Raw genomic sequence first — 6,776 nt, 5'->3', positions numbered from 1 at the left:
CTCTAGAAAATGGAATTTTTAAATGGTCATTGAAACTTTTCAACTTTGCTAATAGTTATTGTGCTACTTGCCTCAGTTTTTGTGTTGATTGCACAATGGAGAACAAATTGTCTGTTCAAAGCACCTGGTAATGAACAAAGATAATATTAACATATGCGATTTCTTTTTTCATTTGTACAAGACAATACAATAACATGCAAAATACCTGTAATGAGTCAATTGAATCTGAAGTTGGCAGAGATATTAGATCATAACCGTATGTGCTTGCAATGCTGGTCCGTTAGAAACAAAACACATCAGAGATATACACAATAAACTGAATCACAATAAACTGAATATATGTTCACACAAGGCAAAGGTAATGAAATTGGCCTACAAATAAACTGCCTGCAACATTTGTTATTGTTTAAGATTTAAGAAACCCTAACAAACAATATACCGCGAACCATTTTTTGGTACAACTACTGAGGGCTTTTTTCGAAAACATATTCTGCCAACATAAAGAGATAAACAATTGAATGCAAGATGTTAACATTGACTAAATAACATCATGAATCAAATTGCCCATCAAAACCAAAGACAACTATAATATATTATGTAGCAATAATATCAAAGTTGAACTTACAGACAAACAAATATAAGCAGATATTACCTAAGCATATCTGTTGTAATCAATGAATTCCTATGTTTTATGAAGAAATCAAATTTGATGAAAATCTATGTGTGGCATGCAAAAGTGGAAACCTATTGAATAAAAAAGAAAAGTTATTAACAGATCAATAGTTCAAATCCTCGATATGTTTGCCGTCATTTATGAGATAAGTGTGTTACACATGAACTGCAATAAAGAATTCTACAACATTACTGTGCTTCATTTCAATTAAAGCGAATCAAATTTTAGGAGTTCTGTTAGGCCAGCGCGCCCATTAACCTCCCTGAACTCTCACGCCTTTAAGGCTATTCACTTATGAATTTATGAATGGAGATTTTTTAAGATTTCTAGGCAATATCTCATGTAAATATAATTTTTTGGCAGAGATTTGACAGAATTTAATGAAATATAAACCTTTAAATCGATTGGCTCCTCAACAGATTGTTGAAGATATTCCAAAATAAGAACGCCATGAATTCAAAACTCTTTTATGAAACAACTTACTTATAGATTTCAACCTAAATAATAAAAATATTCAAATGTGTGCCTATGATAAAAATAAGAATGCCATGATTTCAACATTGTTCTCTAAATCAAATTCCTAAAATTTCTCCATTGAAAATTTAGAAAAGATACAGAGAGAAATGCCAGTATTTCTTCCTTTGGCTTAAATATAAAATATTGACAGAGGAAAATGCAAACCTAAAGCTTGTCGAAAGCAAGAGAATACAACTGCATAGCTATCGCAGTGACCAAAAGGAACATGATCATGTTCAAATAGTTGAGGCTCTGAACTTCCAAAGGTAAACGAAGAAACGAATGGAGAAATGGTAAGAGATGTTCGCTATGTATGAATGGAGAAAAGTGGTAGCCTATGCAATACTGACTATTTTAAGTCATCTTTGTCGTGCAAAATGTAACGCTCAATGGTGGAGTGAAATGCGCTACAAAATGTAACGCATGAGAGTGAGATGCAATGCCCTACAAAATTGGATTAAGTGTAATTTTCTGCTTGTACACCGTTACACAAATCCTCTGACATCACTGCCAGATATTGAAGCAGAGTTGGGTCACCCTAACCAAGAATAGTCGCACTGGCCAATAATATTCACCTTGGCCAAGAATACAATCCGCTACAGCTATATCGCCACTCCTTGAGATTTTTGACATCTGAATGCACGTCAATTTCTTATAAAAACGGTTTTGTGTTAACGGATAAGATCGATTCCATTGTAGATCGCCTCTCGGCGAAAAAACTATAAATTGCATCATAAAGGTTCAATGTGTACATACGTAATTTAAAAAGATAAAATTGTGAAAACTGTTAGAGACATAGTTTCTTAGAAATTGTATTACGAAATTTACGTATTAGAGAGAAATTGGTAAGATATATGAGATTATAATATGACTAGTTTATATATATACATTAATATTATATATAAAATATGTGTAGAGATATATTTTTGGAGGCATTTATTTGATTATAGGGTGTAAAACTAATTAAAAATAAACATCTTGAAAAGGATATCATTTGGTGTATTTATATATAATATTAATATATATAAGTTAGTAATAGTTGCAAGGTAACATGGAAGACATTGAATAAGATATTATATAAGTATACAATATATATTATTAAATACAATTATGTTAATATAAAAATGCTATTATATTATGTTTATGATTTCTAATCATAATTTTACTATAATCATGTTTTATTATATTAGGATCATGTTTAGGGTTAGGGTTAGGTTTTAGGTGATGCTAAGCGAGGGTTAAATTTTTGTAGGATAATCTTAAATTAGGGTAATGCTAAGATTACAGTTAAAGTATTGTAGGATAATTCTTTAGTTGAATTATATTTAGATTAGGGTTAGTGTTAAGGTTAGCTTCAATTAGGGGCATGGTTAAACTTAGGTTATAATTAAGGTTACTATTGTAAGATAAATATTGGGATTATGGTTAGTGTTCAAATATGATTCGGGTTATAATTTAATTATTATTTTGGCTCAAGCATAATCAAGGTTAGGGTTAACATTAGTTTAGAGTTGGGGTTCAATGCAAGGGAAATCTTTGAGTTACGATTAAGGTTATAGTTTTACAGTTAGGATTTGAATACGGTAACAATTTAATTATAGTCAACGTTTGATTGTGGCTACATTTTAATTATAGTATGGATTATAGTTCAATTAGGGTTAGAAATCGGGGTCAACTTGTAGTTAGGTTTTGATTCTATCGTTAGGCTTTAGTTTAGGGTTAGGTTTCAGTTAGGGTAAGATTGCATTTAGGGTTATGGTCACGCTACAACTAGGATTACTATTCTACGATAATGCTTGGGGTAAGGATTGAGGTTAAGTTAGGGTTAGGTTAATTAGAATTATAGTTTAAGATTAATTAGGGTTAGTATTAATATTATATAAATACAATTCTTAATTGGGTCAACATTCTAAAGAGATATTAGGATTATATCTTAAATTAATATTGTAGTTAGGGTTCAAGTAGGGCTAGATTAAGCTTCATCTTGTAGGTAGGGTTTAATTCTATGGTTTTAGAGTTAATTTTTTGGTTAGGTTAAGGTTGAAATTAAATTAGAGGGATCAACATCAAGGGTTAAAGTTATAGTTAATTAGAATTGGGGTTTAATTACAATAGCAATTTGATTATGGTAAGATTAGATATTCCAAAGGTTCAATTAGGTCTAGATTAGGGATATTGTCAAGGTTAGGGTTTGATAATGATAAGGTTTAATTATACTATGGATTATAGTTCAATTAGGGTTAGAAATAGGGATAAAATTGTAGTTAGGGTTAGAGTTTAGTTTAGGGTTAGGTTATAATGATTAGGTTTCAATAAGGATAAGATTAGGTTTAGGGTTATGGTTGTGCTACAATTAGGGTTACTATTCTAGGATAATTCTTAGGGTAAGGGTTGGGGTTAAATTAGTGTTTTTGATTAAGATAAATGGGTTTTACAGGGACCCAAAACCCAAATCCAAAAAAAGGATAAATAGTATCAAAACATAGTTTAAACAACATCTAAACAACAATAGAAACATGGAACAAACCCCATAGAGTTCAATAAAAAAAATGAGAGCAAAAGGCACAAGCTAGAAACAACTAACTAAGAGCTTTCATGATCTTAGCATTCTTCTAAATCATCCTATTGTTAATCTCCTCAAACTCCTCCATAATAACTCTCGAACTGCCTCTTTCCTATTTTTTTGTCTTGGTGCTAGTAGAGGGCCCTGTAGAAGTTTGCATCTCTTGGTTCTTTTTGACCAAATTGCCACTTGAGGATAGATCAGATCTTACCCGTTGGGCTTTATGTATGGCAATTTTATCGTGAACTCTTTTCAGACCTTCCACACTTTTAAACATTGCCTCTTTGCTGATCTCCACCAATCCCTAAGTTTTTCCTTTAATTCTTGTATATCATTCTCTAGATTGGAAATCTTAGATTCATACTCTATTTTCATGACCTTGATGTCCTCTGTAATTTTTTGTGTCAACTTCAGGAGCTTATCAGTTTTATCAGGTGTCAGATTCTCAGTGGAAGTGTATATAATGTCCTTGATGCCCTATTTTAGGAGGTCAATTTCACTAAAAACCCAACAGAAACATTTCTCCTGGTTAGAAATCGAATTTACCAAGAGCATGTCAACATATGTTTCATCCTTTTTCAACTCCTTTGCATCCACAATAAGGGGGATATCAAGTTTAATTTAATCCTCACCTTTATCTTGATTCTCTACCCTTTTCCAAGATTTTTGCTTTTTTAGATTTTGCAAGCACAAATTTTTGGGATGAGAATAAAAGTTTTCAACTTTTTTCACTGTCCATCTAGGTAGATTTATGCTTTTCCTGCTACTAGTAGTGTCAAGAGTTGGCTTCTGAGGAGGTCTCTCATCCTCTAAGGTTTTGTACTTTGAGTCATCAGACACATGGATGTCATTCCAATCCATGCCATTCTACCCTCTTCCTCAGCAAATTTCATCTATGAAACATCATTCACGTCATGGGTAGCTAAGGGTTGGGGGTTTCTCAAAATAGGGGTTGAATCAGCTGCATTTTTTCTTTGAACATGTCATATCTTTAACCTCATAACTCTGTTTTTCAAAAACTATTAGTTGTTGGAAAGGAATTGGGAATTATTACAGAGTTAAAAGGTTATTTTTGTTAGATCTTGTATCAAATTTACTTGTATTAAGACTTTCTATTTTTGGCCATTGAAGCCTTAGGAAGCATTGTAATATGATAAAAACCCTTGTAAATTCACTAACTATGAAGTACCAGCCTCATAATATTTGGAGGGGAGGGGATGATTTCTAAGACTAGTGGAAAGGGTGGATGTCTCGTGTGGACCACTCTGGAAAACCTCTTCGGTAAGTAGGATGAGCTAAGAGATCATCAGTTGGAGAATGAACTCATAGGGTTGAATCCAAACAATTTTGATAGTATACAAGACTCCTTCAAAAAAATCAAGTCTATAAGATTGCAGTTGGAATAGTGTGGAACTAAGAAAGATGACTACAAGCAGCTGATCTTGAGAATTCTTTCTAAACTTGGTCCTAACTATTCAGTGTTTGTTTCTACATTCTATGCTACAAAATGTGTACTAGGTACCACATTAAAAATTTCCTCTCTAGAAGAACTTTCTAAAGAACTCACTAGGGAGCAGGACAAATTGGTTCAAATGGGTATTGATAAAACCCTCTAAGTCATATGCCTTAGCTATAAATAAAGGTACAAAAGAAGAAAAAGTGTTGAGTAAGCAACATAAGAAAAAAAATAACCAAGGAGAGAAGAAGAAATATCATAAATCTACTACTTCAAAAGCAGATAATCAGACTTCTTCATCAAAAGGTGATCAAACTAAGAAGGGGGAGGTCAAGTGTTCTTATTGTAAGAGGCCTCGTCATGATGAACATAAGTGTTTAAAGAAACAAATAGATCACCTTTCATATCTTCTTGAAAAGAATAATATCAAGGTGCTTGATTTAGTCAAACAGAGTTCATCAAGAGGATCTTTAAAGAACATAGATAAGAGGAAGGGGAAAGGAAAGGGTATGGCCCTAGTTTTTGTTGCTTCACAATCCAATTCCTAGATAATTAATTTGGGTGCTTCACACCACATGGCTTCTTCAGAAGATGATTTCACCCCTTTAGAACCATGATCTATGCCTTCTATACTAATGGGTGATGACACTCCTATTGAAGTGCATGGGAGAGGGTTTCTTAATGTGGGTGAAGGAACATTTGAGGATTTTCTTTGTTTCCCATCTTTATCAATGAATCTCCTATCTATTTATCTAATCACTCACACTGGTTCTAGAAAGCGAGTTGAGTTCACACCAGATATAGCAGTAATCAGTGAAATGCATAATAGGTCTACTGTTGTTGTGGGAAAAGCAGAACATCATTCCAAATTATATTAGTTTTCTCACTCTGTTCGTAAATTTCCTTCAACAATGTTACTCACTCATGCAGATGAGATGAGTTGTTTATGACATCAATGGTTTGGCCACTTGAATTACGATTACTTGCAACAACTCAGTCAACAAGACATGGTTTCAAGATTGCCTTCTAATTGATTTTCTAATGGAGTTTTCCATGGATGCCTTCTTGGTAAGCATCCTAAGAAGAATTATGATAAAGGTAAAGCATGGAGAGCTACACAGCTATTGGAGTTGGTACACAGTGACTTGGTAGGATTTTCCACAACCATGTTGTAGCAAGGCTGGATATGTCTTGACATTTATTGATAACTTTTACAAATATACATGGGTTTACTTTCTCAAACAAAAGTCTGAAGTATTTTAGTATTTTCTAGATTTCAATGCTTTTGCAGAGAAACAATATGGGAAGTTCATCAAGATTTTGCATATAGATAATGGGGGTAAATATGTTACTAATTAGTTTCAAAAATTTTGTGCTTCAAAAGGTATCAATATGCAGTACATAGTTCCATACAATCCTCAACAGAATGGTGTCATAGAACGCAAGAACGGGTCTTTGAAGGAGATGGCCAGTTGTATGAGTCACTCGAATTCTTTAGCACCTTAGTATTAGGAAGAGGCCATCAACTGTGCGTGTTACATCTAGAATCGACTTCCTCACGAAGTTGT

Source organism: Cryptomeria japonica, chromosome 5, assembly GCF_030272615.1.
Source record: "Cryptomeria japonica chromosome 5, Sugi_1.0, whole genome shotgun sequence".
Taxonomy (NCBI): domain Eukaryota; kingdom Viridiplantae; phylum Streptophyta; class Pinopsida; order Cupressales; family Cupressaceae; genus Cryptomeria; species Cryptomeria japonica.
This window is presented reverse-complemented; position numbering follows the sequence as displayed.